Source organism: Tamandua tetradactyla, chromosome 21, assembly GCF_023851605.1.
Source record: "Tamandua tetradactyla isolate mTamTet1 chromosome 21, mTamTet1.pri, whole genome shotgun sequence".
NCBI classification, from domain to species: domain Eukaryota; kingdom Metazoa; phylum Chordata; class Mammalia; order Pilosa; family Myrmecophagidae; genus Tamandua; species Tamandua tetradactyla.
Window position 1 is genome coordinate 5,212,525 of NC_135347.1, and position 27,193 is coordinate 5,239,717.

Here is a 27,193-nt window from a genome sequence, read left to right on the forward strand (position 1 = left end):
GGCAGGTGCTTCAAACACCCAAATACATGGACATTATTTTTTAGAAAACAATTCTGTTTACTAATTCACCAAAGAAAATTATTCTTCTTCAATTACTCAGCCAGCAATAGAATCACAAAAACACCCTGAAAAACAGACAAGAGAAGCACAACTTCAATTCGGAGGCTTGGGCTGAAGATACAGAGCCCCCTTTTAAGGGTCAGGTCCCAGATTTAAATCAGGACAACACGGTGACGATGAAAGTAGTTACCATCTGCAGAGCTGTATGAAATAAATGAATGTGTGATCTGGATCCAGTTCCTGGAGGCTTCCTCACAAAAACCACCAGTCTAATTGGCATGTTTTCTACAGAACAGATAGGAGGAGAAAGCTGAAGACTCAGGGAGGTTCAGCCTGCTGGGCCATCCTCCTCAAAGTGCCCCTCCTGAATTCAGGGATAAGACACATTGCACAGTGGGTGCCTCAGGGGATGCCACTCCTTCTATCGACCAGGCAGGTCCATTACCAAGTTCCACAGTCACTTTTCACAGGCACTAAAGTTCACTGGGTGAACGAGAAAGGACGGGGAGAAGGCTGCACGTGCACACACTCACACACCATATTCTTAACTAAGGAGAGTGTTTATAAGTTTTAATTCTAACATTTTTATTATGTTACCATGTAAAAAATACACAACATACCTAATTTTAAGATTTTTTTCTTGTAAATTCTAGGAAAACATCTTGGAAAAGAACTTGGTTAATCCGTATTTCCATGGCAAAGTGAAACAAGAAATGGAGTGAATTAAACAAATCTCATTTTCCTAAGTACCATACAAGACTTTCGTTTCCTTTCAGTCTCTCTGCTTCTGACTTACATTGGCCCTGATGCCTGGAATACCCTTTTCCTGCCTTTCTCCCTTGGGAAACTTGCAGTAGTTCTTATGTAACTCATTGGGTGGTCACATCACAGGGACGATGTTTGGAAAGCACTCACCACACTGCCTGCCGTTCATTCATTCATTCAAAAGACATTTACTAAGGAACTACAATGTGCCCTTAGGAGCTGGTCAAAGCTCTGGAGATTCAGCAGTGCACAGAAGCACTTGGCCTTCATGGAGCTGCCCTCCTGTGTGATGAGGCAGGCAGACAATGACTACACAAACAAATAAAATGAGGTTAAGAAACGAGTGCTCTGAAGAATGACACATCATAGGAAGAAGACAGATTGACGAAGGTGCTACTTTATCCAGTGAACCAGGGAGGGTCTCCCTGAGCAGACAGGTGATGAAAAGTATAAAATCCAGAGGTAAGTACTAGGAAAAAGGCAAGAGTTTAAAGTGTTTGCCTTTAGTATGTGAGACTGAGAGATGGCAGACAAGGACTGTTTCCATTCTTTTTTTTAAATGTTTTTAAAGTTAAAGGCTGGACCAGAGTAATTTCTGCTTCTGGCCAGGATGGAGTAATAAGGAGTAGATTCACCCTCCCATGTGAAACAAATAAAACCTGAACAAAACATGTGGAAAATGGCTCTCAGGGCACTGGACATCAGGCAACAAAGGACAGTGATCCCTGAGAGCTAGGAAACAAAGCGACCCCACGCTTACACCAGCTTACTGCCTGGGATATTTCCAGCCCCCAGCAAAGGGAAGGAACCCAGGCAGGTCCCAGGGATCACCTACATTGAGGAGACAATGCTATAAATGAGGGGAAGCCAAGGTGGTTAGAGTATGCAGGGCAGTATATCGGAGAAGAGTGGGCTGCACGCAGAGAGCTGAGATCTCTCAAGGATGCCCCTGCAGTATTCAGTTGAGGGGAGGGGGAAACTACCTGAGGGCAGGTAGAGGATTAAAGGAAACTGCCTTTAGGTCACATAGGGACTGGGAGTAGTACCTGTTTCCAAAAGCCAAGGTAGAAAACTGCATAATTCATGTGGCATTACTTGGGATGCTCAGAAAGATGTTGCCTCAGTAGTGGGGCAAAATTAGCCTTAGATTAAATGCTGTTTTAGTCCAAAAAAAAAAAAAAAAAAAAAAACCCCAAACCTAAAAAGACCAACTTCTTCCAAGTTACTTAACTGCATCCCATAACATAGTGCAATAATTATTAGGAATATAATCATATCTAGCATCCAAAAACATAAAATTCGCAAGGCCAAGCATCCAATCAAAAAGAAGCAGGAAGACAAGTTGATAAAGGACACAGATGAAAAACCCACAGCTAAAATCATATGCAATGGTGAAAGACTGAAAGCTTTCCCTCTAAGATCTGCAACAAGACAAGAAGCCCACTGTCACCACTGTTATTCAACAGTGCTTCAAAGGACTTCATCAAGAAAGTGAAAAGACAGCCTACTCAATGGGAGATAATATTTGGAAACCACATACTCGATATAAGTTTACTACCCAGAATATATAAAGAAATTCTACAACTCCAACAATAAAAAGATAAACAACCCAATTCAAAAATGGGCAAAAGATATGAATAGACACTTTTCCACAGAGGAAATACAAGTGGCTAAAATGCACATTAAAAGGTGCTCAACAGCTATTAGGGTAACGCAATCAAAACTACAATGAGAGTTATGATTACATACCTACTAGAACGGACATTATTTAATTAAAAAAAAAACCGAGAAAACTATAAATGTTGGAGAGGATATGGAGAAAAAGGAACACTCATTCACTGCTGGTGGGAATGCAGAATGGTGTAGCAATTGAGGAAGACAGCTGAGCAGCTCCTCAGGAAGCTAAGTACAGAGCTGCCAGATGATCTGGCAACCCTGCCATTGTGTTTATGCTCAGAAGAACTGAAAGCAGAGATACAAACAGACATTTGTGTACTGATGTTCATAGTAGCATTATCCACAACTGCCAAACCATCACTTGATAAATGGGTAAACAAGATGTGGTATATATATACACACACACGATGGAGTATTAGTGTAAGAAGGAATGAAGTCCAGATGCATGTGACAACGTGGATGAACCGTAGGACATTATGTGAGGCGAAGTCAGACACAAAAGGACAAATATTGCATGGTCTCACTAATATGAACTAATAATAATGAGCAAACTCACAGAATTAAAATCTAGAGTACAGGTTACCAGAAGATAGAATGCGTGCCAAGAATGGAGAGCTGATGCTCAATTTGTAAAGAATTTTTAATAAGGTTATGGTAAATGTTTGGAAATGGGTAGAGGTGATGGGGGGACGTAAGTGTAATTAAGGAAGTGTTGAATCATGGGTGTGACTGTGGTTGAAAGGGGAAGTTTAGGGTTGTGTATGCCACGAACTGGAAAGCTAGAGGATAAAACACGGGCCTGTGTAACAGAGTGAACTCTGTTGCGAATGATGACCGAGGTTAATAGTATGAATATAAGAACATTCTTCCACAAACAAGAATAAATGGATATTGGTATCACAAGCGTAGTATAGGGGAACAAATACAACTAATACAAAGTACGGGCTATAGTTAACAGTAATATTCTAAATTCTTTCATCAGTTGTAACAAAGGTACCACACCAAAGCCAAGTGTCAATAATAGAGGAGTGTGGTAGTTAGATTCAGTTGTCAACTTGGCCAGGTGAAGGTACCTAGTTCTGTTGCTGTGGACATGAGCCAGTGGTACTGAACCTCATTTGTTGCTCATTACATCTGCAGTCGGCTAGGAGGCGTGCCTGCTGCAATGAATGATGTTTGACTTAATTGGCTGATGCTTAAATGAGAGAGCTCAACTTAGCACAGCCCAAACAGCTCAGCATACCTCATCTCAGCATTCAGCCCAGGCCTTTGGAGATGCAGAAAGAATGTTGTTGGAACCCAGGGGCCTGGAGAGAAGGCCAGCAGAGACCACCCTGGGCCTTCCCACGTAAGAAAGAACCTCAGTTGAAAATTAGCTGCCTTTTCTCTGAAGAACTAACAAACTAACAAAATAAATCTCCTTTTATTAAAAGCCAATTTGTCTCTGGTGTGTTGCATTCCGGCAGCTAGCAAACTAGAACAAGGGGTATAAGGAATAGCAGGGGTATAGGGTTTTTCTTTTTGGAACAATGAAGATGCTCTCTTCATTCAAGGAAAGTTTAACATTTGCACTTCAGAGAACATATATACAGAAAGTGAATACTGTAAGTTCAACGATGTTAGACAGCTATATACAACCACTTTCCCACCATCTAACACAATCACCTCGAAAGAGAAACAGGCAGAACACTACAGAATTAGGGTTCCACAAAATATTGAGGAGCTGAGAAGGTGTTCCTAAACAAAACTTAACTCTGAAGTGGTTCTTGGGGAAAAACTCAGACTTTTTACAGGAGGTAAATTCAACTGTGTTTAGCATCTGTCATGGGTTGAACTGTGTCTCCCAAAAAGATATGCTGAGGTCCTAATTCTCAGTACCAGTGAATGTGACCTTATTTAAATATAGTGTCATTTGTAAGCAGAATCAAGTTCAAATGAAGTCCTCATGGATTAGGGCCAGCCTTTCTTAAAAAGGGGGGGCAGTTTGGGCAAAGACACAGAAAGGAAAGAGAGCATGTGGGATGGAGGTGGAAACTAGAATGATGCATCCACAAGCCAAGGAAAGGCCAACGCACCATGCAACCACCAGAATGTAGGAGGAGGTGAGGAAGGATCCTCCTCTAGAGCCTCCAGAGGGAACGTGGTCCTGCTGATATCTGGATTTCAGGCCTCCGGCCTCCTGAACTGTCAGACTATGTTTCTGTGGTTTGAAGAGGAAGAGGAAGCAAGAGACTACCCGCTTTGGATCAACTGAACCTGATCTATAAATGACACAGAGGATAAAATTAGTAGACAAAAACATCATATCAGTTATTATAATGTAATTTCTTATGTTCAGGAACCCAGAGGAAAGATTGATCATGATAAGTGGAAAATGGAAGATATTAAAAAAAAAGCAGGTCTGGGTCCTGTTGATAAAATCAATGTCTATGATGAAAAATACACTGGATGGGATTAACATTAGATCAGACATTGTAAAAGAAAAGATTTGTGAATTTGAACTATTAGTAATAGAAACTATCCAAAATGAAATACTGAGAGGAAAAATGATTCAAATAAATAAATAAAAAGAACATCACAACTCTAAACAATAAAAATACTTGTGAAACTGGAGTCCCCAGAGGAAAAGAGAGATGAGGAAGAAGGAGGTTGAAGAGAGAGAAAAATAGTTGAAGAAATCCTAGCTGACTTTTTTCCAAATTTGATGGAACTACAAACCTAAAAGAAAATCAATGAATTAAACAAAAGAAACATGAGGGGTGTGTGTGTGGGGGTGGGGGTGACCCTAAACACATCATAACCAAATTGCTTAAAACCCATAAGAGAGAGAGAAAAGACACATTATGTATAAAACAAAGTTAAATTTGATAGCAAATTTCTCTATTTCTGTAGATAATCATGTTTTTATAAAGTGATCCAAAGCTTGTATATACCTTAGTTTGAACATTTTTATAACCTTCCCTTAATTTGGACATTTTCACGGCCTTTGAACTGTAAATTTGCAACTTAATAAATTTTCTTTTTTAAAAGCCATTCCATTTCTGGTATATCGCATTCCGGCAGCTTTTATAAACAAAAACAACTGGGAAAACTAAACTCTTGGAAGTGGGGAAACTCAGAAACATTCTGAAGTAACGACAGTATCTTCTATCCATTCTCCACTCAAAATTCAGTCTCTTGGAAATCACTTTGCAGATCTCTTCCCCTAGCTACTTACGGCCTGTACAGCTCTCCATCCCCTAAGAAGGGCCAGGAGAATATTTATTATCAGAACACTGGTCTATATCAAAAGCATCCAGCTCTTTAGAGCAAAAGGGTATATTACCTCCTAAAAGGATCTATGCTCCCCACCCCTACCTACCAACTATCCTTTCATCAGTGATTCCAAATCTTAGCTTGGGTTATTTAGTATAAAAATAATATGCTTATGGAAAAAAAATCACACAATACAGAAGAATATAAACTGAACAGTTTGTCTTTTGCAAAAGAGACTTTTATAAATTCTTGCTAACTCAAGAGGCATCTTAAATATCCTTTCAAAAACTGTCTATATACATTAAGCTTTGCACGTACACAGGCATATAGAAGTTATTACTTTTCTACACAAGTAGAATCACCCCATAGAGTCTTATCATTTTATTTTTTCATTTATTCCATCTTGGACTTCTTGATCTATCAGCACACTTCGACTCATCCCATTCTTGGATACACAGCACTCCTACGTAGGAATTGTCATAACTTATTTCATCTGAGCCCTACAGTGGAAATTACGTTATTTAAAACTTTCTACTGCACACACACACAAAACAGAATGACCATCCTTGTTCCAATGCAGACATGTCCATAGAACAAATGACCAAACATTTTGTCAAATTTTCCCCTCAAATGTACCAAGTGGTACTGCCACCAATAGGACATGAGAATGCCTGGCTCATCCTTATCAATGCTGGCTATTAGACATTTCAGCCAATCTGCTGAGTGGAATGGAATTAATCAGGTATATTTTGACAAGGTGTATGGTGGCATATGTTTTTTGTTGTTGTTGTTTGTTTGTTTTTACATGGGCAGGCACCGGGAACCGAACCTGGGTCCTCGGGCATGGCAGGCAAGCACTCTTACCTGCTGAGCCACCGTGGCCCGCCCAGCATATGTTTTAATCCTAATTATCTTATATAAAATTGCATGGTAATTCAACCCACGCATTTAGCACTCTATTCCTAGAAACACCTTTGCCTTCACAGCTTTCTATAAATGCCTCTCTACAAAGCATGAGAAACTTCCTGGAACTAACTGAGTGCATTAAGGCTTCCATTTAGATTAGCTTAAGAAACACAAATCAATTTGTTCAGCTCACTAACTTCTTGCCACAAGTTCTGGGAACATGATTAGGCCATAGAATTCAAACTGAAAAGGGAAAAGGGGGCTATTTAAAGGGGAATTTTCAGATTCTCAAATGAGATTTTTAAAAGACTTTTAATCTTTGAATACTTTCAAACTTACAGGGCAGTTAAAAAAATAAAACAAACCGCATGCTGAGAACTCCAATATGGCCCTATTCCCCCAAATACCCAGATCCACAATTTTAACATTTTGCTAACTCTCACCATATTGTTCTCTCTATCAGTCTATCAATCCATCTATCTGTGTATCTGTCACTCCATTTTCTGAACACGTAAGTGTAGGTCATATGCATCATGCCCCTTAACACTTAATACTGCCATGTACATTTCTGAAGACAAGGATATTCACTTATATAATCACCTTAAGAAGATATCAAATTCAACAAATTTAACTTTGATACAAAGCTTACAGTGTAGATTCAATTTTTTTCATATGTCTCAAAAACGTTCTTTTGGGCTTTTTCTCTTCCATCCAGGATCATGTACTATAATTATCATTGTCTGTAGTTGTTCATGATTTAAAAAAATCATGGGAACACATATACAAATGAATTTTCACATCTCAACCATTGCCAAGCATACCATTCACAGAGATCAATTAATCACATTCACAACATTGCAATATCCTCACCACCTTCCATTCTTCAAACTTTCCCATCTCCCCAAGCAGAAACCCATTTTGCATTAATTCCCCATTCCCCACCCTCAGTCCCAGGTAACTAGTAATCTAATTTCTGTCACTACAAGATTGTATATTCTCTGATACTTTATTTGTAGTAACCATAGGACTTAAATTTAACATTCTAAGTCTATACACATTCTCATTTGCTTAGATACCAACTTATCTTTAATGGTATACACAAATTATGTTCCTATATCTCTCTGTCCCATATCTATGTAGTTCTTGTCACGAACTGCATGTTTATACACTATGAGTTCAAAACTACTAATTTATCATTATATTTCATGCATTTGCCTTTTAGATCCTATAGGAAGTAAAAAGTCGAGTTACAAATCAAAAAATACAATAGTACTGGCATTTTTTTTTTCCTCACTGGAGGTCCTTAATTCATCATGCAGCTTTGATCTACTGTCCAATATCTTTTCAATTCAACCTGCACAACTCTCTTTAACATCTCTTGTAGGGCCAGTCTAGTGTTGACAAATTTCCTCAGATTTTATTTATTTAGGAATGTCTTAATACCTCCCTCATTTTTGAAAGACAATTTTGCTAGATACAGAACTTCTGGTTGGCTTTTTTTTTTTTGCTTTCAGCACTTGAAATATATCATCCTAGTCATTACTATAGCAATGCAGATATTTGTAAGCACTTTCTACTTGATATTCTGAGAACATTCACAGGTGTGACAGCTTATCAAATGGTATCTAAATTAGTTTTAATACTTAGAATTTAAGAAGCTTGCTATTCGAATATGTACATTTTTCTTCCTTGTTGCCTTAATTTTAAATTGGTTTATGAAACTTACTGTGCAAACACTGGCTTTACAATGATTATATGGGTACTTTATTTAAATATGCCTGTAGTTAACTAATATCCTTTTTTTGGTGGTTCTAAGTGTATTGTTTTCTTAAATAAAAAATATGGAAAAAAATATATATATATCATCCCACTGCTTTCCTGTGCCCACAGTGTCTGAGAAATCGGCAGTCAATCTTACTGGGGCTCCCTCGTATGTGACAAAGCTGCTTCTCTCTTACAGCATTCAGAATTGTCTCTTTGTCTTTGGTATTTGACAGTTTGATGATATGTATTGATATGGATCTATTTGGGTTGCATTCTGTTTGGGGTTCACTGAGCAACTTGGATATGTATATGCATGTCTTTTGCTACATCTGGGAAGTTCTCAGACATTATTTCTTTGAATATCCTCTCTGCTCCATCTCTCTGCTCCTTCGGGAACTCCCCCGTAGCGTGTACTGGTACACTTGGTGGCGTCCCTCGGGTGCCTCAGGCTCTGTTCACGTCTCAGCATTACTTCTTTTTTCTGTTCCTCAGACTGGATGATTCCAGTTGTCTTACCTGCAAGTTAACTTCGATTATTTTTTCTGCTAATTCCAATCTGCTATTAAACCAGGAGTTTTTTTTTTTGTTAGCATGATTTTCAGTACAGTTTGGTTGCTTTTCATAATCTGTGTCTCTCTGTGTTCATCTATAATTACCCTGATCTCCTTTCGTTCTTTGTCCGTGTTTTCCTTTAGCTTGTAAGAATATTTAGGGCCATTTTGAAAGTCTTTGGAATGTCCCAGGTCTGATCCTCCTTACTGATGTTTCTAATGTTTTAATAGTCTCCTGTACCTGGTCTGTCCCTTCCTGTTTCTTTCTGCATTTTGTAATCTTTGGCTGAAACCTAGGAATTTTGATATTTTAATATGTTACTGCTAAAATTTATACTCTGAGGCATCTGTTCCTTAAAGTTGTATCCAGCTGGTATTACAGCGGAGCTTTCCTTGAATACCAGGAGCCAACAAAAAAATAAAAGAAGAAAAGAACATACCTTTCCCAGTCTTTGAAGATTAATCTATGTGACTGTTGTAGGCTTATCTATACAATGAGTTCAGATAATAGCTTGAGGCCAAAGTGTAAGTACACGCTCATCCTTCTGGCCCATTTCTTGTCTTGGCCATGCAGATGGAGCCCTGTTTAGATGGATACAAATGTCCCCCCCTTACCTAGTAAACAGTTTTCTCATGGTCCCGGGTACTGCGTTGTATGTCCCACAGTAAGCAATCCCTTGCATCAGGCAGTCACTTTACTGTTCTCCCAAGCATCCTGTAGGGCAGTTTTGTGAGCTGCCATCTATCAAGCCGCAACTAGGCAGAGTGGGCCAGACCCACATACTCCCTGTGCGTGCCTGAGGCTGACTCTGTTCTCTCTGGAGCCCAGGTCCAGGGATTTGCACTGGGAGTACGGGTTAGCTCCATGTGAGCTAGTGAAGTGTGGGGTAGAGGCCAGCCAGCCTGCCATGAGATCTCACCACTTCTAAGTAGCCTTTTCCTTGATTCAGTGCTTGGCTTTTTATTGCAGTCCTTGAACTGCTTTCTGGACCTTTGGGGAAGATGTTTCTGCCATTCTTAATGGTTGTTCAAAGCTTCTCTGGTGAAATGAAGCCCTGAAGCATCTCTGTTGTCTTGATCAGAGTGGGTGGGTCTCTCCTCAGCTCTTAAATGTGATTTTTATTGCATGTCAGACTCAATTTTTTTCCTCTACAATAGTATCTCTTAAACTGTACCAGAAATTAATGACAAAATATTTCAAAATTTGGGTTTATACCCAAATTTTCAGAAACATGCCTGATATAAAATAAACCTAAGTTGAAGAAGGATTTAACTCATATTCTAGATTGAAATGGTCCCTTCTTTCTAGAAGCTTATACCTTACAATGTTATTCACTTCCAACCAAAGCAAAAAAAGTAATGTGTTTTCTTTTCACAGTAGGCTAAAAGTATCCAATAAATAACTCAGATGTCAAGTAGGGATGGGAATTTTCTATACAGATAAAGTTCTCAGTCCACGGTCCTAAATAGTTAAAATCATTATACATTGCTGTACCAAGACTCTGATAAAAACATGACACACTAACAGCTTAAAATATTACTTTAAAATATATTTTAATATTGGTTCAATAAGAACAAAATACACTAAATACTAACTCTAGACTGAAACTCAACACTGTGTTATTCTCCTTCTTGAGTAAAATAAGCAGTAAAGATAAAATAAAGAACAATTTTATTCCAATACAAAAAGAAGCCAAAAACTGTAGACCTAAGCTAGAATTAAAATGAGGGGGAAAAAATCTTATAATTGCAATCTTTTAAAAAGTACTCAAATTAGAATCAGAAGATAGAGGGTTTCAAGAAGAATGCCTTCATGGAAAGAACAGGTATGATTAATACCAATTATAAATAACAGGGTGGATGATTTTAGTGATAGGGTTAAAGCATTTATCTTTTCCTATCAAGAAAAAAGGTATGTAAAAACTCCAAGAAAAAAAAATTGTATACAATGTAAAGGTACAAATATAAAGCAAACCAATGTAACATGATCTGATGTAGTTTACAGACTAAGAAAAGAAAATCTGTTTGACATAATGTTTTATATATTCTATATTGAGCAGACAGATTTATTAATTTATAAAGCTACCTTACCTTCTCTACAGTTCCAAACACGCTTCTTGATTATACAATGAAAATATAAATAAATATATATATAATTATAATTTTAGAAACATTAATTATTATGCTCAGTATTTTAGACTCATTCTATAAAGCATAGAATTTTTTTTTTGGCATGGGCAGGCTCAGGGAATTGAACATGGATCTCCGGCATGATAGGTGAGAACCCTGCCACTGAGCCACCATTAGAAATCTATTTTTATAGAACAGATTGTTAAGACTTTAAACTTTGTCAGTATAAAAAAAAATAACGACACAACTAGCAAAAGATAGGAGGTGGTGGTTAAAGAAAGTTAATGGGTGCACATCCACCTATCTTACATAATCGGTTCATTGATTATCAAAGGATACTGTTGATAATTGATGGGTCAAGAGAAAGAGGTTCAAGTTACAAAGTAGCCAACTTTGTAACTTGAAAAAGTTATGCAGTTACTCTTTAAAATATAGATGAAATTAACTCATACACATAGTGCACACGGAATGTATGTGTGGGGAGGAATGGGTGGAGTAATCTAAATTTCTTTCCAGGTAGAGAGATAACGGAGGTTGTCTAAGATTCATACATCAAGGAAAAAGGTTACAAATTGGTAGATTATGAATTTGGTGTGTGTGTGGGGGGGGGTGCATGCTGGATTTCTCTATATGGATTCTGTATTATTTCTGCAACTGTCCTATAAGTTGGAAGTTATTTCAAAATAAAAAGTTTATTTAAAAAATTCATATCTCAGGAAATGGAGATACAGATGTGTCATTTAGAAGCATGATTTTCAAAAGCAATCAGCAACTGTTCAATTAACTTCTAGCTCTAGAAGGTACTAGATGAATTTGATTCTTCCTTTTACTTATGTGGTGAGGAATTTTTTCCATCTACCTGTCTCACTTCAGCATGCTCTAATACTGTTACAATCCCTGATAAATATTTCTAAACTTTCTGGTTATAAGGGAATTATTTTCTTGAGTTTATTGATACTTACAGAAGTACATGTTTTCAGTCTAGACCACAATATGCAGTAATTTTTGCTGCAGCTCTTTGACTGGCTATTTAATCATGAAAAGTCTTCATTTTTCTTTTCCTCTTAGGGCTATATCTACATGACACAAAACCAATTAATCAATTTAGAGTAAGAGAAAAAATGTGCTCAAATATAACAAGTCATACATGTTGATTGGCTACATAATTTTTCATTAGTTTCAATATCATGTAACTTTGACTTAGATTTTCTTTGAAATCTGAATAATTACTACTGGTTCATTGCTTACCTCAGTTGTTGTGACAATAAATCACATACTATGTTAAAACAACTGAACATTCTGGAAGACAGATGCTATATGAGCTCTATTACTCTCTTTTATGGTCTGGTTTGAAAGAATAAAAATAGAAAAATAAATTTGATCTCTGCCACTTACTAACTTGGCCAAGACTCTAAATCTTTGAGGCATAGTATCCTCATCAGTAAATGACAAAACAATGTGTGCCATACTTGTTGAAAAATAAGTATCTTGGTGCTTTATAAGATGCTTTGAAATGGAAGGAATATTATTAATTATGAAGAGGTTTACAAAGCCTCCAGCAGGAAGAGATAATGGGTGTCATGACCTTCAGGAGACCGCCTTCCACACAGGCTACTCAAAGAATGGATTTACGGCTGAAATAGTTCATCACATGGAGCAGCAAAAGTATCCACTGTTCTTCTCCCAAATTACTTAGCTACAAACCTTCTCTCCTACTTATATGCCCATGCACTCAGCAGAGAAAGCAACTCTTCTACCACCTGCTTCTCAAGTCTTGAGAATCTGCCCCAACCCATCCTTCCAATCTTATTTTCCATAGCTCCCCTCAAGAAATCAGTCAATGTGTGATTGTGAAAACCTTGTGTCTGATGCTCCTTTTATCTACCTTGTCAACAGATGAGTAGAACATAAGGAATAAAAATATATAATAGGGGGAACAGATGTTCAAATAAATTTAGTTTGAAATGCTAGTGATCAATGAAAGGGGGGGTAAGGGGTATGGTATATATAATTTTTTTCTCTGTTTTCATTTTATTTCTTTTTCTGAATTGATGCAAATGTTCTAAGAAATGATCATGATGATGATGAATATGCAAAAAAAAAAAAAAGGAAATCAGTCAAAGCAGACTCTTTCCTAAGTTCTTCTGCACTCCCAATACCACTTGCCCAGAGCATGCTCCCCTACCTCAGTGCTTCTGCTCATATGGGAGCCTTTCTAGGCCAAGGTCAAATGGTGGCCCCAAGAAAGATACGTTTACATTCTCACCCTGGAAACTGTATGTGACCTTATTTGGACAGAGTCTTTACAGATGTAATTAATTAAGGACCTTGATGTGAAATCATCGTAGATTCTCTAGATGACCCTAAATCCAGGAACAAGGGTCCTTATAAGACATAAAAGAAGACACAGGATGGGCAATGGCGGCTCAGTGTCAGAGTTCTCGCCTGCCACGCTGGAGACCCGGGTTCGATTCCTGGTGCCTGCCATACACACACACACAAAGACACAGACAAGCAGAGGAGAAGGTGGGGGCGGGATCAGAGCTATGCAGTCGTAAGACAAGGAGCAGCCAGAGCCACCAGAAGCAGAAGAGGTGAGGACAGACCCTTCCCCGAACCTCTGGAGGGAACCCGGTCCTGCCAACACTTGGAACTTGGACTACTGCCCTCCAGAATTGTGAGAAAATAAATTCCTGTGGTTGAAAACCCCCAGGTTGCAAAAATTTGTGACAGCAGCCTTAGGTAACTAATACGGGATGTAAAAGAAATTCCACCTCCATTCCTGAGCCCTTTCTGACAACTCCAGGCATTAGTATCTTCCACGCCTCCCCTTAAAGGAGAACATTTAGATGACATAGTCATATCATTTAAAGTGTAGTTTCAGTCTCCAGTTTTCAGCATTAGCAAATTTATTCCTACCGACCATTTCATGCATATTGCACAGGACAAACTGTCATTTTTAGGGGAAAATAATCATCAAGAGGAGTCCACAATGATGTGAGAAAGAATTTACAATACAGTACTAATTTAAAAAGCTGTGCAAGAGGACTTCCTGGAAGATGGCGGCTTAGTAAGACGCGCGGATCTTAGTTTCTTCTCCAGGACACCTACTAGGGGAGTAGAAACGATACAGAAAGCGCCCAAAGCCACAACAGAGATAAAAAAGACAGTGTACCCCATCCTGGAACGGCTGGCTGGCTGAGAGAAGCAGCTCGGGTGAGATCGCCGAGGCGCGCGGGCCTTACCAGGCGGGGTGGCAAGCGGCCGGAGTTACTCCCTTCCCCCTTCCCGGGCCAGCTGGGAGAATTGGAGAGGTGGTCCCCTGAAACCAAGGCGACTGGCGCCCACACCACGCGCAGCCCCTGGACCAACTGAGAGAATTGGATCGGAAACCCCCAGGCCGCGGAGAACGGTGACCCCGTGACTTCCGGGGAACGTGCACTCTCTCGGGCGGGCCGCTGCCGCTGGCGCCCTCCCGCCACGCTTGTTGCCCAGGGCCGACTAGGAAATTCGGACCGGCTCTTTCCCTGGCTGCGGCGACCAGCAACCCTCCCTGCGTTCGGACACCCTCCCTGCGTTCGGACCCCGGGCCGGCTCAAGCCGCTTCGGCTAGCGAACACCCAGGACGGCGAGAGTTTTCCAAAGTTTAAGGTCCCACAGCACCTTTTACTGGTGGGACCCGCAGACAAACGTGTGCCACGAGCGCCACCTACTGGGCAGGATAAGAAAAACAGAACCCAGAGATTTCACAGAAAAACATTACAACCTTGCTGGGTCCAACACCAAGAGAAATCTGAATAAATGCCCAGACGCCAGCAGCAGAAGATAACTGTCCACGCTCAAAAGATTGAGAATATGGCTCAGTCAAAGGAACAAACCAATAGCTCAAATGAGACACAAGAGCTGAGACAACTAATGCTGAATATACGAACAGAAATGGAAAACCTCTTCAAAAATGAAATCGATAAATTGAGGGAGGACATGAAGAGGACATGGGCTGAACATAAAGAAGAAATAGAAAAACTGAAAAAACAAATCGCAGAACTTATGGAAGTGAAGGATAAAGTAGCAAACATAGAAAAAATAATGGATAGCTACAATGATAGATTTAAAGAGACAGAAGATAGAATTAGTGATTTGGAGGATGGAACATCTGAATTCCAAAAAGAAACAGAAACTATTGGGAAAATAATGGAAAAATTTGAACAGGGTATCAGGGAACTCAAGGACAATATGAACCGCACAAATATACGTGTTGTGGGTGTCCCAGAAGGAGAAGAGAAGGGAAAAGGAGGAGAAAAACTAATGGAAGAAATTATCACTGAAAATTTCCCAACTCTTATGAAAGACCTAAAATTACAGATCCAAGAAGTGCAGCACACCCCAAAGAGATTAGACCCAAATAGGCGTTCTCCAAGACACTTACTAGTTAGAATGTCAGAGGTCAAAGAGAAAGAGAAGATCTTGAAAGCAGCAAGAGAAAAACAATCCATTACATACAAGGGAAACCCAATAAGACTTTGTGTAGATTTCTCAGCAGAAACCATGGAAGCTAGAAGACAGTGGGATGATATATTTAAAATACTAAAAGAGAAAAACTGCCAACCAAGACTCCTATATCCAGCAAAATTATCCTTCAAAAATGAGGGAGAAATTAAAACATTCTCAGACAAAAAGTCACTGAAAGAATTTGTGACCAAGAGACCAGCTCTGCAAGAAATACTAAAGGGAGCACTAGAGTCAGATACAAAAAGACAGAAGAGAGAGATATGGAAAAGAGTGTAGAAAGAAGGAAAATCAGATATGATATATATAATACAAAAGGCAAAATGTTAGAGGAAAATATTATCCAAACAGTAATAACACTAAATGTCAATGGACTGAATTCCCCAATCAAAAGACATAGATTGGCAGAATGGATTAAAAAACAGGATCCTTCGATATGCTGTCTACAGGAAACACATCTTAGACCCAAAGATAAACATAGGTTGAAAGTGAAAGGTTGGGAAAAGATATTTCATGCAAATAACAACCAGAAAAGAGCAGGAGTGGCTATACTAATATCCAACAAATTAGACTTCAAATGTAAAACAGTTAAAAGAGACAAAGAAGGACACTATATACTAATAAAAGGAACAATTAAACAAGAAGACATAACAATCATAAATATTTACGCACCGAATCAGAATGCCCCAAAATACGTGAGGAATATACTGCAAACACTGAAAAGGGAAATAGACTCATATACCATAATAGTTGGAGACTTCAACTCACCACTCTCATCAAGGGACAGAACATCTAGACAGAGGATCAACAAAGAAATAGAGAATCTGAATATTACTATAAATGAACTAGACTTAATAGACATTTATAGGACATTACATCCCACAACAGCAGGATACACCTTTTTCTCAAGTGCTCATGGATCATTCTCAAAGATAGACCATATGCTGGGTCACAAAGCAAGTCTTAACAAATTTAAAAAGATTGAAATCTTACACAACACTTTCTCGGACCATAAAGGAATGATGTTGGAAATCAATAATAGGCAGAGTGCCAGAAAATTCACAAATACGTGGAGGCTCAACAACACACTCCTAAACAACGACTGGGTCAAAGAAGAAATTGCAAGAGAAATTAGCAAATACCTCGAGGCGAATGAAAATGAAAACACAACATATCAAAACTTATGGGACGCAGCAAAGGCAGTGCTAAGAGGGAAATTTATTGCTCTAAATGCCTATATCAGAAAAGAAGAAAAGGCAAAAATGCAGGAATTAATGGTTCACTTGGAAGAACTGGAGAAAGAACAGCAAACTGATCCCAAAGCAAGCAAAAGGAAAGAAATAACAAAGATTGGAGCAGAAATAAATGAAATTGAAAACAATAGAGAAAATCAACAAGACCAGAAGTTGGTTCTATGAGAAAATCAATAAGATTGATGGGCCTTTAGCAAGATTGACAAAAAGAAGAAGAGAGAGGATGCAAATAAATAAGATCAGAAATGGAAGAGGAGACATAACTACTGACCTCACAGAAATAAAGGAGGTAATAACAGGATACTATGAACAACTTTACGCTAATAAATACAACAATTTAGATGAAATGGACGGGTTCCTGGAAAGACATGAACAACCAACTTTGACTCAAGAAGACATAGATGACCTCGACAAACCAATTACAGGTAAAGAAATTGAATTAGTCATTCAAAAGCTTCCTAAAAAGAAAAGTCCAGGACCAGATGGCTTCACATGTGAATTCTACCAAACGTTCCAGAAAGAATTAGTACCAATTCTCTTCAAACTCTTCAAAAAAATCGAAGTGGAGGGAAAACTACCTAATTCATTCTATGAAGCCAACATCACCCTCATACCAAAACCAGGCAAAGATATTACAAAAAAAGAAAACTACAGACCAATCTCTCTAATGAATACAGATGCAAAAATCCTCAATAAAATTCTAGCAAATCGTATCCAACAACACATTAAAAGAATTATACATCATGACCAAGTAGGATTCATCCCAGGTATGCAAGGATGGTTCAACATAAGAAAATCAATTAATGTAATACACCGTATCAACAAATCAAAGCAGAAAAATCACATGATCATCTCAATTGATGCAGAGAAGGTATTCGACAAGATTCAACATCCTTTCCTGTTGAAAACACTTCAAAAGATAGGAATACAAGGGAACTTCCTTAAAATGATAGAGGGAATATATGAAAAACCCACAGCTAATATCATCCTCAATGGGGAAAAATTGAAAACTTTCCCCCTAAGATCAGGAACAAGACAAGGATGTCCACTATCACCACTATTATTCAACATTGTGTTGGAGGTTCTAGCCAGAGCAATTAGACAAGAAAAAGAAATACAAGGCATCAAAATTGGAAAGGAAGAAGTAAAACTATCACTGTTTGCAGATGATATGATACTATACGTCGAAAACCTGGAAAAATCCACAACAAAACTACTATAGCTAATAAATGAGTACAGCAAAGTAGCAGGTTACAAGATCAACATTCAAAAATCTGTAGCATTTCTATACACTAGCAATGAACAAGCGGAGGGGGAAATCAAGAAACGAATCCCATTTACAATTGCAACTAAAAGAATAAAATACCTAGGAATAAATTTAACTAAAGAGACAAAAAACCTATATAAAGAAAACTACAAAAAACTGCTAAAAGAAATCACAGAAGACCTAAATAGATGGAAGGGCATACCGTGTTCATGGATTGGAAGACTAAATATAGTTAAGATGTCAATCCTACCTAAATTGATTTACAGATTCAATGCAATACCAATCAAAATCCCAACAACTTATTTTTCAGAAATAGAAAAACCAATAAGCAAATTTATCTGGAAGGGCATGGTGCCCCGAATTGCTAAAAACATCTTGAGGAAAAAAAACGAAGCTGGGAGGTCTCGCGCTGCCTGACTTTAAGGCATATTATGAAGCCACAGTGGTCAAAACAGCATGGTATTGGCATAAAGATAGATATATCGACCAATGGAATCGAATAGAGTGCTCAGATATAGACCCTCTCATCTATGGACATTTGATCTTTGATAAGGCAGTCAAGCCAACTCACCTGGGACAGAGCAGTCTCTTCAATAAATGGTGCCTAGAGAACTGGATATCCATATGCAAAAGAATGAAAGAAGACCCATCTCTCACACCCTATACAAAAGTTAACTCAAAATGGATCAAAGATCTAAACATTAGGTCTAAGACCATAAAACAGTTAGAGGAAAATGTTGGGAGATATCTTATGGATCTTACAACTGGAGGCGGTTTTATGGACCTTAAACCTAAAGCAAGAGCACTGAAGAAGGAAATAAATAAATGGGAACTCCTCAAAATTAAACACTTTTGTGCATCAAAGAACTTCATCAAGAAAGTAGAAAGACAGCCTTCACAATGGGAGACAATATTTGGAAATGATATATCAGATAAAGGTCTAGTATCCAGAATTTATAAAGAGATTGTTCATCTCAACAACAAAAAGACAGCCAACCCAATTACAAAATGGGAAAAAGACTTGAACAGACACCTCTCAGAAGAGGAAATACGGATGGCCAAAAGGCACATGAAGAGATGCTCAATGTCCCTGGCCATTAGAGAAATGCAAATCAAAACCACAATGAGATATCTCACACCCACCAGAATGGCCATTATCAACAAAACAGAAAATGACAAGTGCTGGAGAGGATGCGGAGAAAGAGGCACACTTATCCACTGTTGGTGGGAATGTCAAAGGGTGCAACCACTGTGGAAGGCAGTTTGGCGGTTCCTCAAAAAGCTGAATATAGAATTGCCATACGACCCAGCAATACCATTGCTAGGTATCTACTCAAAGGACTTAAGGGCAAAGACACAAACGAACATTTGCACACCAATGTTTATAGCAGCATTATTTACAATTGCAAAGAGATGGAAACAGCCAAAATCTCCATCAACAGACGAGTGGCTAAACAAACTGTGGTATATACATACGATGGAATATTATGCAGCTTTAAGACAAGATAAACTTATGAACCATGTAATAACATGGATGGACCTAGAGAATATTATGCTGAGTGAATCCAGCCAAAAACTAAAGGACAAATACTGTATGGTCCCACTGATGTGAACGGACATTCGAGAATAAACTTGAAATATGTCATTGGTAACAGAGTTCAGCAGGAGTTAGAAACAGGGTAAGACAATGGGTAATTGAAGCTGAAGGGATACAGACTGTGCAACAGGACTAGATACAAAAACTCAAAAATGGACAGCACAATAATACCTAATTGTAAAGTAATCATGTTAAAACACTGAATGAAGCTGCATCTGAGCTATAGGTTTTTGTTTTGTTTTGTTTTGTTTTGTTTTGATTTTACTATTATTACTTTTATTTTTTTCTCTATATTAACATTCTATATCTTTTTCGGTTATGTTGCTAGTTCTTCTAAACCAATGCAAATGTACTAAGAAATGATGATCATGCATCTATGTGATGATGTTAAGAATTAATGATTGCATGTGTAGAATGGTATGATCTCTAAATGTTGGGTTAATTTCTTTTTTTCCGTTAATTAAAAAAAAAAAAAAAGAGAAGGGATAATTGGAGATGAAGGGATACAGACTGCACAACGGGACTGGATATAAAAACTCAGAAATGGACAGCACAATACTACCCAATTGTAATGCAATTATGTTAAAACACTGAATGAAACTGCATGTGAGGTATAGGTTTTTTGTTTTTGTTTTTTTTGTTTTTTTTTCTTTCTATTATTGTTTTAATTCTTATTCTGTTGTCTTTTTATTTCTTTTTCTAAATCAATGCAAATGTACTAAGAAATGATGAATATGCAACTATGTGATGTTATTAAGAATTACTGATTGTACATGTAGATTGGAATGATTTCTAATTGTTTTGTTAATTCTTTTTTTAATTAATAAAAAAAAAAAAAAGCTGTGCAAGAGATTTTTTCCTTAGTAGCCTGTAAACTGTATAAAATGTGCACAGAAGGATAACAAAGGAAATAGTTCAAAATGATGCCTGAGTGGTAGGAATAAAAATTATTATCTTTCTCTCTAAGATTTTCACTAGATAACATATTATTCTTATAATCAAGAGAAAAGATATAATCAAATTGTGTCTTCTAAAGTTCTATTGCAGTAAATATACCTCTTCACATGCTGATTATTCATTTTCTAATATAAATATCCAGCCTTTAGGAAGTGAAATCCATTTATTTCCATAGATATAGAGCATTTTCTATATGCATAGGCCCTTTGTTATATTCAGTCTTAATAACAGCAGCAGCTAACATTTTTGAGTGCTTACGATGTACTACACAACAGTCAAATTCTTTCACATATGAACTCAGTCTGCCAACATCCTATGAGGTAGGAACTGCTAATTCCATTTTATATAGGAGGAAATCAAGTAACAGAGAGTTGCATAACTTAAGGACACAAAACCACGAGTTGATTTATAAACCCAGGTCATCTGGGTTCAAAGTCCACAATCATAAGCCCTACACAGCACAGCTGTAGACACGATGTTGGGCAAGGACATAAATAATCCTAGCCTTTCTGGAGTTACAGAACAGAAATAATGTCAGATATTAATGAAGTATTCAAAACAATTATAAGGTGAGATAAATATTATATACAGGAAAAGTATAAACAGCTACCTGAGTTATACTCAATAAAAAATGCTTATTTTTAAAAAACTGAGGACATGAGAGAGAACAAGATTTGCTCTCAAGGATGGGAAGGTTTCCCACCAGAGTTGATGTTTCACTGAGATCTACAGCAAAAGTGAGCGAAGAGGCAGGGGCCAAGCACTGTGACCAAGCATGAGGGAGAGCTCTGTGGCAGGTGATGGGATGGCCAGTAAAGTATTCCCACCTGGAATCATCTTTTCACCTTCCCATCTACCAAAATATCACTCCTACTCTGGGTTGCTAAAGAAACACTTGTGCCAATGGTTAGATATTAAAATTATATTAATAGGTAATAATGTTTGGATTCTTGCTAAATGCCAGACAATGTGGTAACTCTACAACTGAGGTCCCTCCTCATGAAAAAACACTCTGTTCCTATCAAAAGGAAAAAAAACTTTTTCCTTATAACTGACTGGGATTAGATAGCTTTCAGCCATGGTTTTAAAATACCTACTTATTAGAAAAAAGTAACATCTTAAAGATCTTAGAGTACTCAGCCTTCTTTCAAAACTCATAGAGTTTTAAATCTTCGTAAGAAAGAATAATTATCAAACATTCTACTCTCCTAGGATACTCTTGGTTTAATTTTGTAACAAAGTAAAAATGATGATAATTCTGTTCTTTTATTCATCAAATATTTATTCGGGGGCTATCACACGCTAGATCATGTGTAAGGCAGTTTGAGGTTCATCAGTGAAGTGAAGATTACATTCTAGCAAGGAAGACACAATTAATGGTAAATATTCACAACTAGCAAATTATATAGCGTGTTTTAGAAAGTTATCACCTGGTGTGGGGGGAGAAGGATGGGCCAGGTAGAAGGAGCTGGGAGTGTCAAGGGAAGGGCTGCTGTTTTAAATAGACGGGTCAGAGTAGGCAGCGTCGACAAGATGACAACTGTAGAACATGGAGTTGTATCACAGAATCATTTAGTACAGGACTTTATTTTTAATATTAAATCTAACTTGTGTATCTGCTTTTAAAAACATGTACTGAAAAATCAGAAGGAAAAATAGACAATAAAGACTGAGATGGTATAATCTAGGAATGCCTAGAGTGTAGAATGATAGTGACTAAAAATACAAATTTAAAAATGTTTCTGCATGAGGAAGAACAAAGGAATGTCAATAATATGGGGTGTTGAAAATAGAGGGTAATTAATTATTTTAAAACTTTAATTTATGTGAAATACTAAAGCAAAAAATGTTTATTTGGTACAAAATTTATATTTTGACTAGTGCATTTCCTAATATAACTTATGTGGACAGCTTAATTGAACACCATTGGTGTACTTGGAACCTTGAGTAGGGCGTGAGATTTTGTAGGTTTGTCCAGAGTGATGTCCCAACAAATCCCAGAGTGATTTGAACAGTGACTAGGGAAGTATTTGCAGAGTCCCCTAGGGGGCATGTGAGAAAGGGGGAAAATTCAACTTCCCCAAGTGGAGAATTCTTGATATTCTCACAGGCAGTGGGGACAGCCAAGGCAATAGACTGAGCCTCCAATTTTGGGGCTTGTTCATATGAAACTTAATCCCGCAAAGGATAGGCTAAGACTACTTAAAATTAGGCCTAACAGTCACCCCCCAAGAGAACCTCTTCTGTTGCTCAGATGTGGCCTCTCCCTCTCTTGGCTGACACAGCAAGCAAACTCACTGTCCTCCCCCTCTCTATGTGGGACAAGACTCCCAGGGGTGTGGACCTTCCTGGCAACCTGGGACAGAAATCCTAGAAAGAGTTGGGACTCGGCATTAAGGGATTGAGAAAATCTTCTCGACCAAATGGGTTAGAGTGAAATGAGACAAAATAAAGTGTTAATGGCTGGGAGATTCCAAACACAGTGGAGAGGTTATCCTGGAGGTTATTCTAATGCATTAAATAGATATCACCTGTTTAGTTAAGTGTATTGGAAAGGATGGAGGGAACTGCCTGAAAATGTGGAGCTGTGCTCTGGTGGCCAGGTTTCTTGAAGATATTATATGATGATATGGCTGTCACAGTGTGACTGTGTGGTTGTGAGAGCCTTGTGTCTGATGCTCCTTTTGTCTACCTTATCGAAGGACAAGTAAAACATATGGATTAAAAATAAATAAATAGTAGGGGGAACAAATGTTAAAATAAATTTAGTAGATTAAAATGCTGGTGATCGGTGAAGGGGAGGGGTAAGGGGTATGGTATGTATGCATTTTTTTCTGTTTTCTTTTTATTGCTTTTTCTGAATTGATGCAGATGTTCTAAGAAATGATCATGATGATAAATACACAAAAAAATAAATAAGAGGGGGAACAAATGCTAAAATAAATTGAGTACACTGAAATACTAGTGGACAATGAAAGGGAGTGGTAAGGGGTATAGAAAAAAATAGGGAAACAGAGGTTAAAATCTATTGAGTAGATGGAAATACTACTGGTCAATGAGGGGGAGGGGCAAGGGATATGGCATGTGTGAGCTTTTCCTTTTTATTTCTATTTCTGGACTGATGCGAATGTTCTAAAAATTGATCATGGTGATGAATATACTACTATGTGATAATATTGTGAGCCACTAATTGTACACCATACACGGAATGTTTGTATGTTAAGACTGTATGTGTTTGTACGTTGTTGTATCAATAAAAACTTAAAAAAAAACATGCATTGAGACATGACTTTTTAAATATTAAGTTTACTAACAAAAAATTTACAACTTAATTTCTGTATTACAACAATTATCACCTTTTCTAAATTTACATAACAAAAATCAGTGTGTAAGACTTTCGAAGAGAAGTTTGGAGTTCAATGAGGAAGAGTCTCAGCAAGAATCACTGTCGTTCTTCATGAAGAATCAGGATTTCTAAGCCCCATATACAAGGAGCCTCAAAAGAGAATACAAAGGCCGTTCCAAGAGCTTCTGGTATTGATTTCTTTTACTCCAAACACAGAGATTCTCCCAGGTACACGATCTGTCGTAATCACTTCATTAGTCTGGCTTCTTCAAAGGAAGAACAATGGATTCAAGAAAGGTGTTGATTTGCAAAAATAATCATTTTGCAAGTTTTTGTTGTGTGTTTGTATGGGTTGCTTCCCCTTAGCAATATGATACATGTTGCTGCTATAGAGAAAAAACCGAAAAGGCAAAGCTCTAATTTATGCCATTCACAGAGAGCCTGAGCAAAGTCTAAAGCAGCCAGCATCTGCAAACCCAGATAGGAAGGATAAAGCTTTTCTCCAAGCAGTATCTCTAGATTTGAGGCATTACACATGCACAATTAAAGCACCCACATTATGTCCATCGTCTCGACCTGAACATTCTTTTCTCTCTCTTCCCATGGTGTTTTTGCACAGTCTGAGAGACAGTTTAAGTGCAAACCTCCAGGGCACACCATACAGATTCAAAATAAACTTTCTGATGAAGTCCTTTCCTGCACAGAAATGGGTCACAAGACAGGTTACCTTCAACCATAATTAGTTATTTCATCTTTAAAACATTTCTTAAGTGTCCAAGCACTTCTACTCTTCCTCTATCTATGCCCTGTGGTTTTTGCAGGCTCATCCTTTTACAAACTTAATTTCCCATTATCTGTCTAATATAAATATATGGAAAGATTTCAAAAGAGGTGGGCTGTTTGACATTCAGGAATAAATACAGCTGCAAATTATAGCAGTTGCATGCAATTTTCCAGGGGAGATATCACAAAAATAAAATAACCTGAAAAGAGGTATCTTAAGAAGAATAGAGTGAGAACAAAAACATATAAGGCTAATTATTTCTCAATTAATCTATGCACATATGATGCACTGATATAAATTATTTGTTTAACATGTGGCACAAACCAAAATTGAAATCTTGTGTTTTAAACTGATAAATCTTATTTATAGTAATGAAAAATTATAAACCACCTAATATTTTAGTAGAGGACTGGTTAATAAATGATGCCAAATTCATATCATGTCACAAAAGATTTAGTAACTTGAAATGATATTATTAATCTCGTTGAAATAAAAAATTAAAAGCAGGCTATAGAAAGAGTGTACTATTTCATTTTGCTTTGTGTTTAAGCATATACATGTACATAAAATCATGTATATATACTTTACAAAAGTATATATACTTTACTATATATATATATACACATAATTTCTTTTGTATATATACTTTACAAAAAGAAGAGGGGAAAATATGCCTAATTTTTGGAGGAATTATAGTAACTGTTTTCTTCTTTGCTCTTTTCAGGTTTTTTCCTCTAATTTTTCTGCATTGCACACATATATCATTTTTAAAAAATTTTAAGTGAAAACATCTATAATGAGAAAAAAAGCTTTGATTCAGAAATTCTGAGTTCTAGGTTCCGTTTTCCACGTTTATTAGCAATATAAACTTAGGAGAATCACTTCTGAGCTTTATGCCTATTTATCATACACAACACAAGGGGCTGATCAGATACTTTCTAATATCCTAACATTTTACCTATATATAACAACTGTGTATTGCTTTGTCATATATATTTCTCTCAAGTACACTCTAAGGTAGAGAATATGCAATAAAATCCTCCTGTGCTTTACACACTCAACAGGACAAACAGATTTTAACTCATTCACAACTAACATTCATGCTTACCTTACTACTGAAGACCGCTATTTTCAGAGTCAGAGTCTGTTGACTTAGTCTGTACCTCCGTTTCCAGAGAATTCAGTTCTCAAGGCGGGCCGACCCCTCACTCCTCTATCCTGTGCACAGTCTCTGGCTGTGAAATCAGGGAACTCTATCAAAACTTCCACCAGGCTAATCTGGGCCAGACACTGGTTCTCAAAAAGGCTCAGCCTCCCACCCTCTGATCACATCTCATGGCTTCTTATCCCACTGGCTTCTCTTTCTTCTCCAAAATGCTTGCCCCTCTCTCTTCCTCTGCCCAAAGGGGATACAAGGACTGGTCACCTGAGGCCTCTAATGCCTAGGCCTCGCCTCTTACCTTGGAAGGACACACACACTGTCCCACGTGTTTGGGAAGGGATAGACTTGGCCAACTAGAAGATTCAGCTAGATTGCCACGAGAATTTGACACATAATGTCAAGTCTTTTAAGGCAATTTTCTAAAGTTGTTATAACCCTGTGCCTCTGCAGTAATGGGGAGGTTTTGTTAGGTCCTGAGGTGTGAACCTGCAGCAGGAGTGCGGTGCCCAGAGGGGAGTCGCACATCTGTCAGGTCACCTAGCCTGCCTCCTGCGAAAAACCCATTGTCCCTCTGGCAGGTATCAATGAATTATTATTTTTTTAACTAACATCAATTACATCTTAGTTTTAATTATTTTTATAATATCTAAACAACCCTGATTTAGATCAATCTACTGATGGGAGCTCTTTAATATGCTTTTTGAAATATAATACAACTAAAATGGCTAATCTTAATTTTCATTTGACTAATGAAGTCCTCACAAAACACCAGAGCAAACACCACGGAAGCAAGTCAAATCAAGTCTTCCTGCCATTTTCCTGCTCAAGGCTGCTTTCTGATTGCAAGATATGACCCTTAAATGAGATCTGTACTTTTTTTTATTGAAAGATATTTCCACTTCATTAGCACAATTCTTTATTTTCCAGTTCTTTGTTAGTTCCAAGGAGAAATTCCAGGCTTTAAGAGATTCAAATGACTTGCGTCTAAATTCAGACCTGAACTCTCTGCTCTCAGCATGCGAATTTACATGGAATCTCTTAGAGTTTCTCTGCTTCCATAAAACGCGGCTGCCACAGCCCATCAGGCCCAGGCTTGCCTCTGTGCACAAACAGTCCAAAACAGTTTTCCTGATCTGTTTCATCTTGAAGTGTTGTCAATATATGGATTGTCTCGCTTTCTCATTCAGTGAAAAATCTAGTTTTCCATTAGTCT

The 27,193-nt window shown here is 37.7% G+C and overlaps 1 protein-coding gene across 7 annotated transcripts in view; it reads right to left on the minus strand.

The window, feature by feature from the left end:
- SNX24 (sorting nexin 24) overlaps positions 1-27,193 on the minus strand; it is a 241,763-nt gene that overhangs the window by 100,081 nt on the left and 114,489 nt on the right. For 3 of the 7 annotated variants that reach the window (XM_077138816.1, XM_077138815.1, XM_077138817.1), the window contains exon 2: positions 12,071-12,184. The exons of the other annotated variants lie outside the window; for them this stretch is intronic. The gene's annotated coding sequence lies outside the window, so the exon portion shown is untranslated. The remainder of the gene's footprint in view (positions 1-12,070; positions 12,185-27,193) is intronic. 7 annotated transcript variants of the gene reach the window in all.